Source organism: Engystomops pustulosus, chromosome 1 (genome assembly GCF_040894005.1).
Source record: "Engystomops pustulosus chromosome 1, aEngPut4.maternal, whole genome shotgun sequence".
In the NCBI taxonomy this organism is placed as follows: Eukaryota; Metazoa; Chordata; class Amphibia; order Anura; family Leptodactylidae; genus Engystomops; species Engystomops pustulosus.
In genome coordinates, this window is record NC_092411.1 from 233,782,974 (window position 1) to 233,805,224 (window position 22,251).

Consider the following 22,251-nt stretch of genomic DNA (forward strand, 5'->3'; position numbering starts at 1 on the left):
GTGGCACTAGCCAGCCACTCCAGCATTCTGGGCCCCGCCTGCCTCTAGGCCACTAGAAAATCCAGGCCCCGGTGTGGGATGTTGCAACAAGAAATGAATCTGCTTTATGTTTTGTGGCTATGGCAGTCGGCTCATACATGGGCCATGCAAGCTACATTCTTGTGCATAAGGCCTAAGGGAACCCTACAAGTACACTAACATTGTTTTTGTCCATGTGGTATCTGTTATTTTGGGGGGATTTAATTTAAATGGACTCATGCACATGTGTTTTCTGCAGATCTGTGTGGAGGTTGTAGAAAACTTGGACCAAGTCCTATTGCTGCCTCAGTTTGCAACTCGACACAGAGGTGTCATCTGTGTGCCCTCTGTACTAGCAGATTATTTCATATGTAACATTATCATGTGGCCCTTCCATGGATTCTGCCATTTTTGTTTTTGCAGATCCACAAAAACTAATTTTAGGATGATACATAGGGGCACATTTACTTACCCATCCGGAGGAGTTCACAGAAAATGCATTGTCCGACGATCATGCACTGTGCCGCGATTCACTGAGATTGTGCGCCCGATATCCTGCATGTGGCGCTTCACCGCTCAGGTCCGACACAGTTCACCATCGTCTTCCTGGTGTATGTAAGTGCGTGATCTTGCGACACGATTTGAAAGTTAAATCCCGGACTCAGTCCGAATCAGTCAGATCGTCCGTTGGCACAACCCCCAATTTCTGTAGTGTGAAAGCCATCGCAACTGCGCCAAAATCCAATCACGTGCGACACAATCCCCTGTTAAATATCTGTCAGTCGTGCAAACCCGAAAACGTCGGAAAGTCCGACAAAGGAGCGTCCACAGACCCTTAGTAAATAAGCCCCATAGCCTGTTTTCTGTCAGAATTTGTTGAATGTTTCAGTTTTTTGCTTTCAGTTTTGTTCAGTTTTTAATGTGTTCTTCAAGGGTGTTAAAAAAAATTGATGAAAGTGAGAAATATTTTGTATAGCAATGGATCAATAAAAAATGCATTTTTGATGTTTTTCCATAGACATGATGGGGGGGGGGGTTTTCATGCGTGTCTCTCTCAAAATTATAGCCTGCTGCTGCGCATGTGAAAAAATCAATTGAATAGATCTTGCACTGTTGTGTGCATGAAAAAAAGTGTAGCGGGGGCCTAATAGTAGCCTCCCACCCAGAAGCACAGAGCAGGTAAGAAGTATTATAAGAACAGCTTCTAATCTAATCATACATACTCAGCCTACTCATCGTGACTTGTCTGACAGGCGGGGTAGGAGGTTGTAGTGAGAGTATTTTTGTAGTGTAGTGCAGTATTTGTAATTGTTCATCTATGTTTTAATTTCTGGAGGAAAATTTTTCTCATTATTTTTCAGCTCACGTTTTAAATAAAAAAAAAAAAGGTCAAGTAGATGGCAATAAAACCAATATACTATAAAAGGTAATTAGCCATAAAACTGACAAGCAAATAATAGATAAAACAGTCATTTATATAAGCCAGTTAGTAACACAGATGTGATCTACAAGCCATGAATATCATTATGTCCATCACATGAATGAAGAAGTGTTTAGTCATTTGCATACTATTATACACATGTCTCATTTATCCATGGAATACAACTTTACAAGGATGGATTTAAAGGCACCTTTACCTATTCGGAGAAGTCAGTATGGAATAATATTCAATGTATACCAATGAAATACATCTTTTATTGGAATGTTGTCACATTTAGATGAATAACCTGTTATTGGGCTGTTCATGACTACTGCTTCCAGGTCATCCTATAAATGTCTACACATCTGCGTCAGAGGCGCCATCACAAATCACAAATCAAAGAGTCTTGCTTTTAAGAATGTAGTATTTGTCAAAATGAAGGTCAATTGAAGACCCAATTATAAGTAGAATAACTTAGAATACTTTTAGTGGAAAATCCTATCAAGTTTTCACACCACAATCATGGCTGTAGAGTCGTGTAGTTTGAGACCATTTTGGTGGAGTCAGAGTCAGAATAAAATGGTCCGACTTATAATATAATATTTTCTTCATTATTATTATTTATTATCAGAAATTATAGAATGTCCTATAAATGTCTGTTCTATTACAAATCTAGGGGTTTACGAGGCTTTAGTTGAGATGAATGTGGGTGCAATTTTTTCTCATGCTCAGTATTTAAGGTCCTCCCATACAGATCAGACGGGAATGAATGTCTGCACTTATCTTAGAACTGCTAGAATGATAATAAAAACTAATATTAATAAAAAAATCTTTATTTACATTTATATAGCACCATTGTAATCCGTAGCACTTTACAAATCATAGGGGACATATACAAATAAAATAAGACATTACAGAGTTATAACATTCATATGGAACAATAGGAGTGGGGCCCCTGTTCACAAGAGCTTACAGTCTATGAGAATGAGGGGGTGGCACAAGAAGTATAAGAGCTTGTATAATGGTCCAGCCATTCTTTATAAGGGAACAGAATACAATCATTTAATAAATAAAAATGCTGCTGCTTAAACCAGCCATCAGATGCCATGTTATATACTGAGTCCAAGATCAATGGGATTGCAGAGAAGCCTAGAGCTTGGTATGTCTGTATTTGCCAGATAACCATCAGGAGGAGGATATAGGATGGAATAGTAAAGAGAAAGTTGAAATTTCATGCAGTTAGCATAAGGAGATGGGTTTTAAGGATACATTTGAAACTTTAGAGGTTAGGTATAAGTCTGATAGTCCAGGGTAGGACATTCCAGAGAATTGGTGCAGCTCAGGAAAAGTCCTGGAGACGTGAGTGAGAGGGATTGTCTCTCTATATACTGTGTTATGTTTGAGTTTGCTTTCCCTCATGTTTGTAGAGTTGAGCTGCTCTGATTATATACACTATATATAGAATATGAGGGAAAACAGTTTCCTAACAGAAACACATACATGAAAAAGTACAATAGGTAAGAAAGCAAGGCCTTCATGTTATCTAGCACTGTTAGACTATGAAGCATTATGATGTGAAACTGTTCTCAGAGAAAAGGCTGATACCGAAAGTTTAACTGTTCAAATCTGTCTTTTCATGAGGCAATTCCTCTATATTCGGAAATTGTTAAAAATGTTGTCCGTGTGTTTTCTGCCTTTATCACTTAAACATGCCTGATGTATGTGGGACTGGGACCCGGAGTTAGGGAAATTGAGTCTGAGTCAAAGGTTTGATTTATCAACTCCACAGTCCTGACAACAATAACTTTTAGTTCATAATGTTGGATGGACATGTAAGTTGATTGAGGTGCAGCATGACTTGTGCTCAAAACACAAATATCACAAGAGCTTTTACAATCTACGGCCTATAGCACTAGGGTAAGCCGAGAAATATAGGTCTTAGACTATATTTTCATTTGCTTCATAGCAAACAATTACTTATCCTTAGAGAATTTCAAGTAGAGATGAGTGGACCCAAACTCTATGTTCCGGTCTGGGGTTCGGGTGCATCCTGCAGGATCTGGACATATTGCTGGATTGGCTGTTTGGTCCTAATTCATCCATATGTCTGGGTCACGCAGGATGCAGCCAAAGCCCGGACCTGACCTTAGAGTTTGGGTCAGCTTATCTGTAATTGCAATATGGTAACAGTGTGCAGATGCATTCCTAACAAAGTCTGCCCCATTATCTTCAAATTAGGCCATGCCTAAGGCATCAATGTAATACAAGCTATAATGAGGTTTAATAAAGTTTTACAATAAAAAGACCTGCAACTCCCCACAAAAAAGGCAGGTTAACCTCTTTAAAAATTTTATTTATTTAAAAAAATCCTATAAGAAAGAAAATTCTATAACATAAATTTCTTAGTAACTAAAGGGTTCCACAACTTTATCAATGTATCAAACCAAACATCCAAAAATATTCATGTGGAACAGTGACATGCACATGTCCATTACCAAACTGGAAAATGCCAGACATCATGTAATGAATGACCCTATTTTAGATGCCCCTGGAAAAAAAAACTCTAAGGCTACATTCACACTGCAGTGTGCCTGCCGCACCGTAGCATGGCGGGCACATGGCAGCGCGGGGAGAGGAGGAGGAGGTGAGTGCAGCTCACCCCTGCCCCTCTCCATAGCGATGTGTGGCCGCGGCACCGCAATACGGGAAAAGATAGGACATGTCCTATCTTTTCCCGGGCTACGGAGCGGTACGGTGCCGCAAGTGTGCTGTACCGTACCGCTCCCGTAGGGCGCCGCGAGCCCATAGAAGTGTATGGGGGTTGATATCGGCCGCATATACGTCGGCCGTATATACGTCCCCCATACTGTAGTGTGAATGCAGCCTAAGACTGAATTTAATATGGATTTTTACTAGAAAATGATGTGTCAAATTCCTGGCAATGATCCACTGTTGGCTTCTCTGAAGAAGATTTAGATATTTAGTAGAATATAAGGTACGTTGCTCCTTGTGGCCTACAGTTGACTTCAATGGTAGGTTGATTTCAGCATCAATTTTACCAGTGGAAAATCCCCTCATTAACATCTCCTCCTAAAGCCTTTGGCACATGATTCCCAGCTGTTGATACATTCTCCCCTAATCTTTATTAGGTTTATAGTTCTAATTTTTACCATTTTTACTTTCACTCTGGATGTTTACGGCCTATACAAACAAATAATTTAGATCCATATGGAAAAGGTCCTCAATTCATAAGCAATGTCGACCTAAACCTGAATTCTAGTTGACAGTACATATAGCGAGATTGAAAATCTGGTTGATAAGATTGTTTGCTCTACACTTTTTGCACTTTTTTAAAGGAATTTTCTCTCTCCTGTCATCTTGAATGGTCTTGAAATTTTTAAAAGATATTTTCAATAAGGACGATTTAGAAATGGGGTTTGTGAAAATTCATTCCAAATTTACCAAAACAATAATATTCGTATGCATTGAATGGATTTGCAGACTACAAAATTTCCACTACAATCCTGCCTCTTGTAAATATTCCCCTGTAAATGTTAGACATTTTTACCATTTTTTTAAGCTACAGATTTTTTTCATAAAAATAGAATTTGTAAATAAATATTTTAACTATAAATTTTTGCTTTTTTAATCAGAAACAAGCCACCTAGCATCTCCTGTAGATGGGCAATAGCAGTGTTACCCCCCCCCTTCTTTTATACTCCCCTCTAACTTGCCTTAAAAAGGACCTGTCACCCCAAATTAGTGCCCCCATCCAAACATACCTAATGAATCTACTCCCCGGCCCCTTTCTAATGCTGCCCATTTCAAAGTCCTGGCATTACTCAAACTTTAGTAATCGGCGCTTCAGCATATGACACATAACATACTTGATGTCCGATCGACGGACAAGCAGTCCAGCTTATTCATGAGGGGGGCCGTCCAGACACTCCTCTTCTCCGCAGGCCGCCACTCCCCTGTGCTCTAATCGTCACGCTGCCACAATCGCCGGCATCTAGTTCATAGGATAAGAACTGGTGCCGGGGGAGTGGTGGCCTGTGGAGAAGAGGAGTTCCTGGACGGGCCCCTAATGAATAAGCCCGCCCGTCGATCGGACATCAAGTATGTTATGTGTCATATGCTATAACGCCGATTACTAAAGTTTGATTAATGTCAGGACTTTGAAATGGGCAGCATTAGAAAGGGGCCAGGGAGGAGATTCATTAGGTATGTTTGGATGGGGGCACTAATTTGGGGTGACAGGTCCTCTTTAAGAGCAGTTGCCTGTCTCCACCTTTTCCTCTTTGCCACCTATAAAGATGGTTCTCCCTCTCTCCCTTGTTTTTTTATTATTGGTTTATTTTGTCATTTCTTTTTAGACTTGTCTTACTTGTACACTTTGGAGGTCACAGCTGGCGGTTTCCAGTCAGTTCTACAAGGAAGGCAGGCTTGACATTCAAAAGTCAATTGGGCATACCACTTCCCTTTTGGATTGGTGTCTATTTTAAGTGCCTTAAAGGGGTATTTTCATCTGGGTATTCACATTAAACTTAATTCATCTGCCATATACAAACATTTTTTTCAATTGGATGTTCAATTAAATGTACCTGTATGAAGATAACTTCCCATGAATGTCGGCATGATATCCCTTTGAAACAAAATAGTCATCCTTGAATACGACCACTATTTAGGTTCCTGACCACCTGGATTCAGCTTTTATCGTCACTGGAGAGTTTTGGGGCATACAGAAACTCCCGGTCACTCAATTTGTTTCTTTGCACAATCATTCCAGCAGCAGTGGTCGTATCCAAGGACAGCTATCTTGTTTATAATGAACCATAGGAATGTATTTATGGTAAATTATTTTCAGCAAGGTACATTCCAATTTAAGAAATGTATCTATATGGTAGACAGATTAAATTAAATGTGAATGCCCATATGATAATACCCCTTTCAGCAATTTTTTTTATAAAAGTTTAGTTATAAGATTATAAATATAAAAAAATTATCTGCGACCGACTTCCACCCAAGAGGACAGTGTGTGTTTACTCACCACCTCATGTGTCTGCACTTATCTTAGAACTGCTAGAATGATAATGAAAACTAATATTAATAAAAAAAATCTTTATTTACATTTATATAGCACCATTGTAATCCGTAGCACTTTACAAATCATAGGGGACATATACAAATAAAATAAGACATTACAGAGTTATAACATTCATATGGAACAATAGGAGTGGGGCCCCTGTTCACAAGAGCTTACAGTCTAACTCTATGAGGATGAAGTTGTGACACAAGAAGTATAAGAGCTTGTATAATGGTCCAGCCATTCTTTATAAGGAAACAGAATACAATAATGTAATAAATAAAAATGCTGCTTCTTGAACCAGCCATCAGGCGCCATGTTATATACTGAGTCCAAGATCAATTGGATTGCAGAGAAGCCTAGAGCTTGGTATATCTGCATTTGCCAGATAACCATCAGGAGGAGGATATAGGATGGAATAGTAAAGAGAAAGTTGAAATTTCATGCAGTTAGCATAAGGAGATGGGTTTTAAGGATACATTTGAAACTTTAGAGTTTAGGTATAAGTCTGATAGTCCAGGGTAGGACATTCCAGAAAATTGGTGCAGCTCAGGAGAAGTCCTGGAGATGTGAGTGAGAGGGATTGTCTCTCTATATACTGTGTTATGTTTGAGTTTGCTTTCCCTCATGTTTGTAGAGTTGAGCTGCTCTGATAATATACACTATATATAGAATATGAGGGAAAACCGTTTCCTAACATCTAAAATTCATAGATACAGAAACACATACATGAAAAAGTACAATAGGTAAGAAAGCAAGGCCTTCATGTTATCTAGCACTGTTAGACTATGAAGCATTATGATGTGAAACTGTTCTCAGAGAAAAGGCTGATATCGAAAGCTCAACTGTTCAAATCTGTCTTTTCATGAGGCAATTCCTCTATATTCGGAAATTGTTAAAAATGTTGTCCGTGTGTTTTGTGCCTTTATCACTTAAACATGCCCGATGTATGTGGGACTGGGACTCGGAGTTAGGGAAATTGAGTCTGAGTCAAAGGTTTGGTTTATCAACTCCACAGTCCTGACAACAATAACTTTTAGATCATAATGTTGGATGGACATGTAAGTTGATTGAGGTGCAGCATGACTTGTGCTCAAAACACAAATATCACAAGAGCTTTTAGAATCTACGGCCTATAGCACTAGGGTAAGCCGAGAAATATAGGTCTTAGACTATATTTTCATTTGCTTCATAGCAAACAATTACTTATCCTTAGAGAATTTCAAGTAGAGATGAGTGGACCCAAACTCTATGTTCCGGTCTGGGGTTCGGGTGCATCCTGCAGGATCTGGACATATTGCTGGATTGGCTGTTTGGTCCTAATTCATCCATATGTCTGGGTCACGCAGGATGCAGCCAAAGCCCGGATCTGACCTTAGAGTTTGGGTCAGCTTATCTGTAATTGCAATATGGTAACAGTGTGCAGATATATTCCTAACAAAGTCTGCCCCATTATCTTCAAATTAGGCCATGCCTAAGGCATCAATGTAAAACTAGCTATAATGAGGTTTAATAAAGTTTTACAATAAAAAGTCCTCCAACTCCCCACAGAAAAGGCAGGTTAACCTCTTTAAAAATTTAATTTATTTTAAAAAATCCTATAAGAAAGAAAATTCTATAACATAAATTTCTTAGTAACTAAAGGGTTCCACAACTTTATCAATGTATCAAACCAAACATCCAAAAATATTCATGTGGAACAGTGACATGCACATGTCCATTACCAAACTGGAAAATGCCAGACATCATGTAATGAATGACCCTATTTTAGATGCCCCTGGAAAAAAAAACTCTAAGGCTACATTCACACTGCAGTGTGCCTGCCGCACCGTAGCATGGCGGGCACACGGCAGCGCGGGGAGAGGAGGAGGAGGTGAGCGCCGCTCACCCCCGCCCCTCTCCATAGCGATGTGTGGCCGCGGCACCGTAATACGGGAAAAGATAGGACATGTCCTATCTTTTCCCGGGCTACGGAGCGGTACGGTGCCGCAAGTGTGCTGTACCGTACCGCTCCCGTAGGGCGCCGCGAGCCCATAGAAGTGTATGGGGGTTGATATCGGCCGCATATACGTCGGCCGTATATACATCCCCCATACTGTAGTGTGAATGCAGCCTAAGACTGAATTTAATATGGATTTTTACTAGAAAATGATGTGTCAAATTCCTGGCAATGATCCACTGTTGGCTTCACTGAAGAAGATTTAGATATTTAGTAGAATATAAGGTATGTTGCTCCGTGTGGCCTACAGTTGACTTCAATGGTAGGTTGATTTCAGCATCAATTTTACCAGTGGAAAATCCCCTCATTAACATCTCCTCCTAAAGCCTTTGGCACATGATTCCCAGCTGTTGATACATTCTCCCCTAATCTTTATTAGGTTTATAGTTCTAATTTTTACCATTTTTACTTTCACTCTGGATGTTTACGGCCTATACAAACAAATAATTTAGATCCATATGGAAAAGGTCCTCAATTCATAAGCAATGTCGACCTAAACCTGAATTCTAGTTGACAGTACATATAGCGAGATTGAAAATCTGGTTGATAAGATTGTTTGCTCTACACTTTTTGCACTTTTTTAAAGGAATTTTCTCTCTCCTGTCATCTTGAATGGTCTTGAAATTTTTAAAAGATATTTTCAATAAGGACGATTTAGAAATGGGGTTTGTGAAAATTCATTCCAAATTTACCAAAACAAATTCGTATGCATTGAATGGATTTGCAGACTACAAAATTTCCACTACAATCCTGCCTCTTGTAAATATTCCCCTGTAAATGTTAGACATTTTTACCATTTTTTTAAGCTACAGATTTTTTTCATAAAAATAGAATTTGTAAATAAATATTTTAACTATAAATTTTTGCTTTTTTAATCAGAAACAAGCCACCTAGCATCTCCTGTAGATGGGCAATAGCAGTGTTACCCCCCCCCCCCCTTCTTTTATACTCCCCTCTAACTTGCCTTAAAAAGGACCTGTCACCCCAAATTAGTGCCCCCATCCAAACATACCTAATGAATCTACTCCCCGGCCCCTTTCTAATGCTGCCCATTTCAAAGTCCTGGCATTACTCAAACTGTGACCTCCATAGCATATGACACATAACATACTTGATGTCCGATCGACGGACAAGCAGTCCAGCTTATTCATGAGGGGGGCCGTCCAGACACTCCTCTTCTCCGCAGGCCGCCACTCCCCTGTGCTCTAATCGTCACGCTGCCACAATCGCCGGCATCTAGTTCATAGGATAAGAACTGGTGCCGGGGGAGTGGTGGCCTGTGGAGAAGAGGAGTTCCTGGACGGGCCCCTAATGAATAAGCCCGCCCGTCGATCGGACATCAAGTATGTTATGTGTCATATGCTATAACGCCGATTACTAAAGTTTGATTAATGTCAGGACTTTGAAATGGGCAGCATTAGAAAGGGGCCAGGGAGGAGATTCATTAGGTATGTTTGGATGGGGGCACTAATTTGGGGTGACAGGTCCTCTTTAAGAGCAGTTGCCTGTCTCCACCTTTTCCTCTTTGCCACCTATAAAGATGGTTCTCCCTCTCTCCCTTGTTTTTTTATTATTGGTTTATTTTGTCATTTCTTTTTAGACTTGTCTTACTTGTACACTTTGGAGGTCACAGCTGGCGGTTTCCGGTCAGTTCTACAAGGAAGGCAGGCTTGACATTCAAAAGTCAATTGGGCATACCACTTCCCTTTTGGATTGGTGTCTATTTTAAGTGCCTTAAAGGGGTATTTTCATCTGGGTATTCACATTAAACTTAATTCATCTGCCATATACAAACATTTTTTTCAATTGGATGTTCAATTAAATGTACCTGTATGAAGATAACTTCCCATGAATGTCGGCATGATATCCCTTTGAAACAAAATAGTCATCCTTGAATACGACCACTATTTAGGTTCCTGACCACCTGGATTCAGCTTTTATCGTCACTGTTTCTTTGCACAATCATTCCAGCAGCAGTGGTCGTATCCAAGGACAGCTATCTTGTTTATAATGGACCATAGGAATGCATTTATGGTAAATTATTTTCAGCAAGGTACATTCCAATTTAAGAAATGTATCTATATGGTAGACAGATTAAATTAAATGTGAATGCCCATATGATAATACCCCTTTCAGCAATTTTTTTTATAAAAGTTGAGTTATAAGATTATAAATATAAAAAAATTATCTGCGACCGACTTCCACCCAAGAGGACAGTGTGTGTTTACTCACCACCTCATGTACCGATAGTGCCATCTGTTATTTACTGTTTGGTGTTTAGTTTATAATATACCTCACTCTTTCTATATTACAAATGTATCGCAAACTATATTTTGTAAGAGGCAAAAAAACATGTTTGGTAGATGGTGAACTGTATAAAATAACAGATTTGCACAAACTCAACTTTACAACCGCGGCACACAATAAATGTGAAAAAGACCATAAACAAACTGTTGACACTGGGGGGATACTAGTTCCAAGACTGATAACAAAGAACTGTCATGTCCCTGTGCATACTGAAGTCTGCCCCACTTCCTCATCCTTATTCCAGCATCGCCTCCTGAAGTCACTCAGCATGGATTGCTGGAACGTAACAGGAAACGTTACAATGCTTTTATCTGCGTAGCCTTATAGTGGTTTATATCAGAAACACAAAAATAGTCCCCATAGTGCAGCACCACACCCTACTGAACAGTATAATTCACTATAAGAAATATTATGTGCGTTGAAGCATGAAGCAGAGGCATTCCTGAGTGTACCCACAAAACATGTCCCCACAAGGTTACAGGCTTCCTAATCCACATCTGTCTAAAAAGTGAGACTTACCTAAAAACAAAGTACAGGGGTGTCAGCAGCTGTCCCCCCAGACAGGGTGTTGTTTACATGCAGGCACACACGATGACGAGGATGACAACAGTCCTGTCTGTTTATCCCTCTCCAGATTTGTCATCTGTGAAGCTGTACATACTCCTTCCAGTGACATGAGAGGCTGAGCCAATACAACCGCTTGCATATTAAAAATAGCTGACAAATTCCCTCCTACCGTCCCTTTCTGAGTTAACATTTTATGTGCCAGTTTCTCAAAGAAAAATGGATAGTAACCTAAGTAATTTCCCCTGGCTAGTTACAACTACATTAAGTCATATGTTTTCTAGCAACAACGATCTAATCAAATTATTATTCCAGTCCCCTCTACTGCAAAGCAGTTAAACCAGAAACATGTGTGGACTGTGGCCAAAGGAATTTAGGAGAACAGGAAAGACTTCAATCCCAGCATTAACATTTTAAAAAATTATTTATAAATATATAGTATGCATTTATAATTTTTCACAACTCAGAAATTATTACTGTATATTAGCCTAGTTTTTCAGCACAAAAAATGTGCTGAAAAACCTCACCTCAGCTTATACACGAGTCAATAATAAAAAATAAACTTATGCTCAGCGAGGCTCCCCGATGTCGGAACGGCTCCTCGCGCATACTGTGACGTCACCAGTGGCCACATCATAGTATGCGCCGGACGTGAAATAACATGGCCGCGTCCATTTCGGCTGTTACAGGAGAACAAAGAAAGAAGAGGAGCCCCGGGGAAGACAAAAGAGGAGCTGCATCGACATTGGAGACCCGCGCTGAGCATCAGGGCCGCCGGAGGGTGAGTATATGTGTTTATTTTATTTAAGTGCTGGGTGGGCTGGCTGTATACTACAGGGGGCAGGCTGGCTGTATACTACAGGGGGCAGGATGGTTGAATACTACTGAGGGCTGGCTGTATACTACAGGGAGCAGGCTGGCTGTATACTACATGGGGCAAGCTGGCTGTATATTACATGGGGCAGGCTGGGTGTATACTACTGGGGGCTGGCTGGCTCCATACTACATTGGGCTGTCTGGCTGTATACCACATGGGACAGGCTGGCTGTATACTACATGGGGCTGGCTGTATACTACAGGGGGCAGGCTGGCTGTATACTAAATGGGGACTGGCTAGCTGTATACTACATGGGGGCAGGCTGGCTGTATACTACATGGGGGCAGGCTGGCTGTATACTACATGGGGGCAGGCTGGCTTTATACTACAGGTGGCAGGCTAGCTGTATACTACAGTGGGCAGGCTGGCTGTATAATACTACTCGACTTATACTCGAGTCAATAGGTTTTTTTAAGTTTTTGGTGGTAAAATTAGGGGCCTCGGCTTATACTCTGGTCGGCTTATATTCAAGTATATATGATTCTCATTTACATTGTTTGCTTATTTTATGTTGTGACATGATGAGGGGCATTTATTAATTTTGGCGCAGACTGGCGATGGAACCGTCCTATATTTTTCAGTGGGATGAAAGTTTGTGGCAGAAGGGATTAATGAATTGGTGCATGGATAAAAGGTTTAGAACTCACTAGACTTGCTTTAGCTACTCTCTTTTTGCTCCACAAATTGCGCCAAAAATCAAGTTGTAAAAATAGAAGCACTGGAAAACTGTTGGATTCACAAGCGGCACCAAAATTATGTGCCTAAAAATAGAACAAGTCGAGAGTGTCGGAAAACGTCAATATTGTGGCGCCGACACTAGATAAATTCAAGCCCAAGAGGTGCAGAAAGAAAAATAAGACACTGGCAGTTTTCAGTTTGAAAGGCCGTAATAAATGACCCCCAAAATCTCTGGGTGTTTATAGACATTAAAGGGGAAATCCCATCTTTAAAAGAAGCTAGAATATTATAGGGAAAAACCACAGGATATTCCAGAAATGTCTACTAGATGGTAATAGCAAAGGGACCAGTGAAAACATTACCTGCAAGCCCCAGTCCACGACAACTAACATAGTCTCCATAGAAAATAAAGAAGCATTCCATAAAAGTTCTAATAAATAGAACTTTAAAAACCCTTATGAAGACGAATCATCCTATATAAAAAATTTATTCTGAAATTTACTTAAAAATTTGGAAAATCACTGTTCGAACTGAGAGCCTCCTAACGGCCTAATACAATAAATTAGCATGTCAACAAAAAGCAGACAAATGGTTAATAGCAACCAATTTGGGCACTTGGCCTAATTGTATAATGAGCATAACATTTAGAAATCTCAAATTTTTAAAATTTTTTACCATATTTCCATTTTTTTTATGAATAAGTGTAAAAAAAATTAAAACTAAAATATAGTATTATTATGTAGTACATGTCATAAAAAACAAACTCGGTAAAATAAAGCGCTCCAAAGTTATAACTGTATATTGTGACACAGGCAGATTTGAAAAATCAGGCTGTGTCCTATAGGTGAAAATGAGCTTAAAGGAAACCTACCATCACAGATCTACCTAACAAGGTAGAGTTCAATCGCAGGTTCCTTTACTAGGAACAAGTCCTATACTTTTTAATTCAAAATCTTGAATGGCAAATGCAAATTACATGAAGAGGCTACTGGGTTGTGGAGTAGCCGCGCCATGGAGTGGAACTCCACGCCCCAGTAGCCTCTTTGTAGCCCTCCTACCCTATATAAAGATAATCAAAATTACTCAAATTTTAAAAATGTATAAAGACAGACGGGGGCATTCATTATTGACTTGTTTTTTTACTTGCAACACTCACGACTTTTTTTTGCCAAACAATTTGGACGCCACTTTGAAATCCCAACACTTTCCTGCGCTTCTAGTATCTCAGCACTTTTTTGGCACAATCTTTGGCGCACACCTAAAGCAGCAAAAAGCTGGTCTACAGAATTCTATTTCACCTTCATAAACGTGGAGCTAGTTCAAATCACTTTTGGTTGTGCACCTATTTATATACCTTTGCGCCAAAATTTAACATCCCAGTGTAAAGTACCGCACGATTCATGCACCAAAAACACAGACCCTGCACCAAAACTGATAAATGCCCCTTTTATTTTAAATTTCCCCACTGTGGGACTAATAAAGGATTATCTTATCTTATCTTATCTTATCCCTATCCCCTGGTTATCCTATTGTTACTGAGCTACAACATTAGGATGCATGTTAGGATTTTTATTTTTATAAAAGCTAGAGTCACAGATTATAGAATACTGTTCCAGACATTAATCATTCCCATTACTAAAAACATACCAGGCCAACATACAATAAGGGGTCACTGACTCTGGACAAAGGTTACACATACCATGTCCCAGAGGCTCAGAAATCCCTCTAAAAACAAAAGCAGAGAACCACTGGCAAGAGTAACTATTACTATGGAGAACTTGCTAGATGTCATGTTATTATGGGGAAAACCAGCTGCTTTCCTGTGATATCACATCAGAATCAGTGGAGTGGTCTTGAGTGGTCTTGGTCTTGTGGGTTGAACAAACTTTAAAAAGTGTTTGTCACTACTGTATTATAAATCCATTAAAATTATTTAATAAAGCATAATTCAATTATGATTATTTTAATAATAATTCATTATATAGCGCACACAGATTACACAAAGCATACAAAATCGGTCCCTGTCCCCAATGGGGCTCACAATCTAATCAACCTACCAGTATGTTTTGGAGTGTCGGAGGAAACCCACGCAAACACGGAGAGAACATACGAACTCTTTGCAGATGTTGACCTGGGTGGGACTTGAGCCCAGGACTCCAGCGCTGCAAGGCAGAAGTGCTACCCACTCAGCCACTGTGCTTTTTACTAGGTATAATTACTTTAACTAAAAGTACCAATGTATTGACTGAAAAATCAACTGAAAGTGATCATGTGATAACATTTACAGGACATAAATGTATAATAAGAATAATAACGCAGTGCTGCACAGAGCTTGTCAAATCAGTCTCTGTCCCATAGGGCTTACAATCTAATCAACCTTCCAGTATGTTTTGGAGTGTGGGAGAAAAGTGGAGGACCCAGAGGAAACCCATGCAAACACAGAGAGAACACACAAATTTATAAAGAAAGTTTTATACATTTTTGTAAATCTTGGGCTGCCTTAAAGCAAAAAACTAAATCTATATCTTCCTTAAGCAGATTTAGGCTCAGTTCACACCTGTGTTTGGACTTCCACTATGTAAGAGGACCTGTCAGTTCAATTTTGTCCATAAACCAACTACAGGTCCTAATGGACCTGTGGTTTAGGGTCCAAAATAAGGGCCGCATCTGCCATCCCTCCTTAGGCGGCAGATGAACGAGCCCTGATCGAGCAAGCACACTGCACCCCCCCCCCCCAGTATATAGGTAGCCAGCACATTGCAAACCCCTCATGTATAAAGGTAGTTGACACACTGCACACCCTTCCCTTCAGTATATAGGTAGCCAGAACCCCCCCCCCTGTATATAGGCAGCCAGAACACCGCACCAACCCCCAGTATATCAGTAGTCAGCACACTGCCCCACTATTATGTGGCGTCTCATGACGTCATAGTGTGTGCTCGGGCAATGCACAAGGAGCTGGCTCTTCCCACACTACTGCTAAAGAAGAGGGGAGAAGAGGAGCCACAAGGAGTGCCTGAAGGTGAGTACTTAGTTTATTTAGTTTTTTACCTGGTGGCAGTGGGTGGCTGCTTGCCCCCCACGCTTCGCCCACCTCGCTCAAGTGAAGAAACAGTCCTGAAATGATGCAAGCAGACCCTAACTCAGCTCCTTTAATAAGCAAGACCACCACTTAGAGAACCCACCATTTAAAAGTCTCCGTAATGCCACAACAGCAGTTTTGGTCCTATTATGTATTTTTTCATCAACATTTCATAATTTCAACTGACAGGTTCCCATAGTCTGTTAAACAGTAATTCACAATTTGGATTTATATTTAACATTGCTGGTTCATTTTGCTTTTAAAGGTTGATAAAAGTATACTTGGCTCCCTGCCAGCAACTGGAATCATCATTATTATCTGCACACTGCCTTTATAACTCTACTTCCTGCTCCCTCCTCCCCTCTTGCAGCATGAACTCATGCTGACAGAGATTTGATTACAACAGGGGGTCAGCTTTAGCCTGCATAAGGGGAAAAGGGAGCAGGAAGTCAAGTTGTGAGAGCAGTAATGATAATGACTCGATGCAGTTTGCTGGCAAGAAACCAGGTATAATTTTATCAACTTTTAAAAGTGCATGGAGCCACTAAGGTTAATTGTAAAAGTAGTTTGGAAATTTGTATTAAACAGACTAAGGGAACCTGTCATTTAGGAGAAAATGTGTAATCCTATTGACAGGTTCTCTTTAATAGATATTTTGTACATGTAATCAACCACAGGAAGGCGATTGTGGCAGGGAACTGCACTCCTGTTCTAAAGGCTGGTATCTAAGAATCAGAAATGCATTAGTATGGCAGCATTAATAAAACTGAGGGGCTTCTCTAAACATATCAGCGTACATACTACTTTATTTTCAAAGGGGGAAAAGAGATGCAAACCTGGCCAACATCTGGTATAGAAGTGTATAAAGAGAAAATGGGAACACCAGAAAACATGGGCATGTCCCTAATTTGCACAAAAATAGAGATTTGTTTTCTTCATAAAAGAAGATTGCTGCAAAACAGTAGTAGTATATATGGAATGATTACGAGGATTTGAGTATAATAAAAATTATTTTATTTATATAGCGCTGCACAGAGTTTTCTAAATAGTCCCCATGGGGCTCACAATCTAATCAACCTACCAGTATGTTTTGGAGAGTGGGAGGAAACCGGAGGACCCAGAGGAAACCCACTCAAACACAGAGAGAACATACAAACTCTTTGCAGATGTTGACCTGGATAGAACTTAAAACCAGGACCCCAGCCCTGCAAGGCTGTAGTGCTAAAAACTGAGCCACGGTGCAATAACTTGCTCTTCTGAGTATCTGTATCGTTCTTTATATTCTTCAGGTGGTGTTTACTAAAAGGATGGAAAACACAGTATATTTCACAGGAACCTCTAATAGATTACCATGTATAACTGGTTCCACATAGAATTTTGATTTTAGGGTCATAACAGGTTCTACTACATATTCTAAATTACTTGAGGTACATGCAGCCACGTGTAGGTTTAAACTTTCGATTCATTATTCTTAGGTTATCTGCTCTCGTAGCGGAATAGCTCCAGAATTTACCCAGTGGTATTTATCAGACATCTAACAAGCGTAAGAAAACAGCTTAAATCAACTGCTATTTGATGTTCTTTTCTTCTATAATTTTGCTGTAGCAGGGGGGCAGACTTTACAATGCGAAGGTTGTGTTCTGCACCAGGATCCGCAGCAGATAACAAACATGATTTGGATCATCAATTCACAGTGTGTGTATAAGATTTGGATAAATCCCATACAATACACTGCTACTGTATTACGCGGCTGATTTCTCCTGATATACAGAGGGGGCTTTCATTTCTGGACGCATTCAGTACATTGAACCACATTTATTAAATTGGCTGCACCAGTTTTCTGTCATACTTTGCTCTGAAAAGAACATGCAAGGTGCTTGCATGTGTAATGGCTGCACTGTATCTATCCTGCCACAAAATTGTGCACATAAAGGGGTGTTCCGGTGCCGATTTGGACCATGTGCCACATTTATTACAGCAACTTGACAGAAATGTTGAGCCAGATTAAACATAGTGAAGCAACAGTTTTCATCACTATTCATAAATCTGGCCCATTCTTTTCTACTTCAAAAAGGAACCTATTCTTAGAGACTTTTTGTTACAGGGGAACATTGTTCCTAACTGGACTCTCTGTCCTATAATTATATATATATTGCACATTGGGTAAATGGATACAGTGTACACTGACCGCAGTCACTGATATTCTGTAGTGATATGTCAGTGTGTACTGAGACCATTTGGCCATTAACATAGCAAAAGGCTTTGAACAAGAAGAAGCCACCATGAACCAGGTGTGAGATTCCCTGCACACTACTGGGGTTTATCCGGAGAGGGTCTTAGTTTGGAGTTCTGGGGGGTGGGCAGTGGCTGCCCACAGGGATACTTAGGCTGGTGAAACCAGAAATCTTGCGCTCTTTGTTTCCTGACCCACCTGGATGACCAGCACTTAACATAAGGAAGCAGGTCATATATTGTGTGTGCTTTCTGTGAATGCATATAACTTTATAAGAGTAATTCTATGATAGTACTTATTATAATATAGTAGACTTTATACATGTACCTATAGATGTTCCAGGTGTTCTGTGTTTTATCATATATATAAGTGTCTGCAGTGAGTGTGTATATATTAGTGTAACTACATGTACAACCTGTAGCCGTATTCCATTCACACGTGGATCTGTGCCTTGCACGTGTAATGGAGGAGTCTCTATATGTACATGTATATGGTCAGGTACTGGATGTGACTCCTGTTTCAGGGTATATCCAGGAGCTGCTGTAGTAATAGTATATATTGTACATGCATACACATTACTGGGGGTCCAGGAGGGTGCAGGGAAAGAGGCCTCTGTGTGTAGTTGTGTTCTCTATGTATTTTATATTGTATTTTATGTAGTTTCTCACATGTATGTTGTTAGTAAAGTCTTTTTATATATAAGTATTTGCGAGTGTTGTATGTTACTCTTGTGATGGAGTGGGTGCTTATGACATATAGCACAGACTAAGGGGCTGGATAAAACCACTGAAACCTAGAGGAACTGAGTAAAAAGAACCCAATCTCCAAACCCCCTTAAAGGGGTTGTCCGAGTTCTGGAAAAAAAAACTAAAAGGTGGCCGGGAGAGGGCTCCTTAAAAAAATAAAGTCCTACTTACCTTCAGGTGCCCTCCGGTATCCAGCGCTGCTGTCACTCCGGTCCGGGCGCCATGTAAACAAACATGGCCACCGGAGCAGCGCTGGACTCAGCTTCCGGTCGGACCCGACAACCTTCCGGCCCCCATACACAATGCTGTGAATAGGGACGGTTAGGCGTGCCCGACCACGGCCGGCAGGAAGCTGAGTCCTGTGCTGCTCCGGCGGCCATGTTTGTTTACATGGCGCCCGGACCAGAGTGACAGCAGCGCTGGATACCGGAGGGCACCGGAAGGTAAGTAGGACTTTATTTTTTTTTAAGCAGCCCTCTCCTGGCCACCTTTAGTTTTATTTTTCCAGAACTCGGACAACCCCTTTAATCACTTCTAAAAGGAAATATTCCTACACTACTGAAAACAAGGACTCTGGAGTGCCTTTTCCTATCACTGTGATGACTTTTTTACTACTACTCAAAGTTTATTAAGAGAATGAGAACTGGATGTTATCGTATTCCGTATCAAAAGTCAAAGACAGTCAAGGCTAGATGGACATTGTCAGACTGACGGTAAAGAGATATTAATTTATGTATTAAAGGGATTGGGAACAAATAAAGTTGACAAGAGTAAGTTTAATACCCTAATAGGGTCACTTATATTGCACTTTTCCAAACAAACTTTTCCAATTTTTCACTAAATTTGTACCTACTCTGGTTAAATTTCCCCTTCCACGTGACCCACCATCAGACACTTTTGGATTCTCTTTTGATGCCCCTTGTCCTGCAGATTACCCCTGGGTCAGGGGACGATGTCCTCATTACTGAATGCAAAGGACATCTCCACCATCTCTCGAAACAGTGCCATAAGATTTGTGTTCACAAAGGAGGTGTGCATTCCGTTATGAGGGCACTCTTTCCTGACCCACCCATGGGACGTCACAGGAAGTTCTGAAAGTGGCTGCCATTGTGGCTTCAAAGGACAGAAGGCCAAAGTTTACCAGGGTAAGTACCATATCGGTGGCCCTAATACTGTATTCTACTTTACCCGATAAACATTCTTATTATTCATGGCAAACACATTTTACCTCTAGGAAGAATAACAGTTAAAATGATTCTGTACCTTTTTGCAACAAAATCCACAACTACCGGTACATGTGAGCATATTGCTGCTAAAGCCACTCAGATCTTATAGGGTTTACCCACCTACCAGCTGACACCTGCCAACATTAAGACAAAAATCTACTGTAGTTGGAAGTGGTAGATTACAGTGGTACAAATCAAACACTGGCATCATTCATTTATTCACTGACTAACACAGAGAACAGATTTTGTAGTGTATCCCTTAGATGAATTGCTCCTCTCTTCAGAAATTCCCATGAGTGATGCAGGATTGTTTCCATGTGAACAATGCATGCAGATTAGTAACCTGGTCTTTTCAGAGAGGAGGGAAAAAAGCCAAAAATAGGAAGAATAAAAAAGAAAACCTTTTTCTTGCTCTGGTATAATGAAGGTAAATTTCACACAAAATATACCACCCCATATTTTAGTTGATAGCAAGATATATATATATATATATATATATATATATATATATATATATATATATAATGTGATGGAAATGCAAACTTCATACTTCCTCAACTGATTTGTGCCGTTCTAGTATATCACAAGCCATTAAGGGGCTTTTTCAGAGCATTTCAAAACACAATGCATTGTATGATCGCAGACTTATATTGCACATGCAATATTTCCATGTAGCAGTAGGTGGGCCCCAAGGCCCTAGGAACCCTAGTCAGACCCGGTATTAAACCATAGGAGTGATGGCCCTGCTTGCAAGAGCTTACAGTCTATGAGGATTAAGGTATAATGGTCCAGCCATTCTTTATAAGCAAATGGAAAAAATAATTTAATAAATAAAAATGCTGCTGCTTGAAAGTACATGGTGAATGGGACAGCTGAGAAGCCTGGAGCTTGGTATCTGGTGTTTGCCGGATAACAGATGGGAGGAGTGCACAGGATGGGTTAGTAAAGAGAGAGTTGAAGTTGCATGCAGTTAGGGAATGTGATAATCCTGCCTAAAGAGGTTTTAAGAGCACTTTGAAGCTTTGGAGGTGGAGTATAAGTCTGATTGTCCGGGATAGGGCATTCCAGAGAATTGGTGCAGTTCAGAAGAAGTCCTGGAGATGGGAAAGGTTCGCATTAAAGAAGAGAATAATCCAAGATAACTGGCAGATTGAAGTGCATGGGTTGGGTAATAGACTGAGATGCAGAGAAAAGGAGCAGGGTGGTACAGCAATGAGTGGAACTGTGCGGATGAGAGGGATTAGTTTAAACTGGTATTCCAAAGGAGATGGGTAACCAGTGCAGTGACAGACTGGAGGCAGACTGAAGTGTAGCGTATGGACTGAAGTTGAAGTGGATCTATGCATGAAAGCCCCTTAGGGCAGATGCATTCGACATTGAAAATTAGCCATATGCTATTCATTTTTAGTATGTATAGCAAACAGATGCACTGAATGGATCGCTGTTATTTCAACAGACAGTGGGGGTCATTTACTAAGGGCCCGATTCGCATTTTCCCCGACGTGTTACCCGAATATTTCCGATTTGCGCGGATTTCCCCTGAATTGCCCCGGGATTTTGCCGCATGCGATTGGATTGTGGCGCATCGGCGCCGGATTGCACGCGACGGAAATCGGGGGCGTGGCCAAACGAAAACCCGACGGATTCGGAAAAACCGCCACATTTTTTTGAAAAATGTGTCGCGAAAAGTGCACTTACCTTCACTCAGCCCGGCTCTGTGTATTCCAGTGCGTTCCGATGCTCTTCAGCGCAGCAGCGCCACCTGGTGGACGGCGGAGGAACTACCTTAATAAATCCCGGCCGGACCCGAATCCACAACAGAGAACGCGCCGCTGGATCGCGAATGGGCCGGGTAAGTGAATCTGCCCCATTGTGTCCGATCCATTAAAAAGTAGAGCAGGTCTTAGTCAAAACCGTTTTTAACGATTCACTCATAGACTATTGTAATAGTGGATGTGGTGTTTCTAGAGCAAATAAACACTTTATGAGCCTCCTTAGGCTCCTGGTCCCAGATA

At 40.6% G+C, this 22,251-nt stretch overlaps 1 protein-coding gene across 5 annotated transcripts in view; it reads right to left on the minus strand.

The window, feature by feature from the left end:
- Positions 1-22,251, minus strand: part of TRIM2 (tripartite motif containing 2) — a 100,590-nt gene that overhangs the window by 44,025 nt on the left and 34,314 nt on the right. Inside the window, exon 1 of one of the 5 annotated variants that reach the window (XM_072121108.1) lies at positions 11,350-11,504. The exons of the other annotated variants lie outside the window; for them this stretch is intronic. The gene's annotated coding sequence lies outside the window, so the exon portion shown is untranslated. Of the gene's footprint in view, positions 1-11,349; positions 11,505-22,251 lie in introns of those variants that run through there. 5 annotated transcript variants of the gene reach the window in all.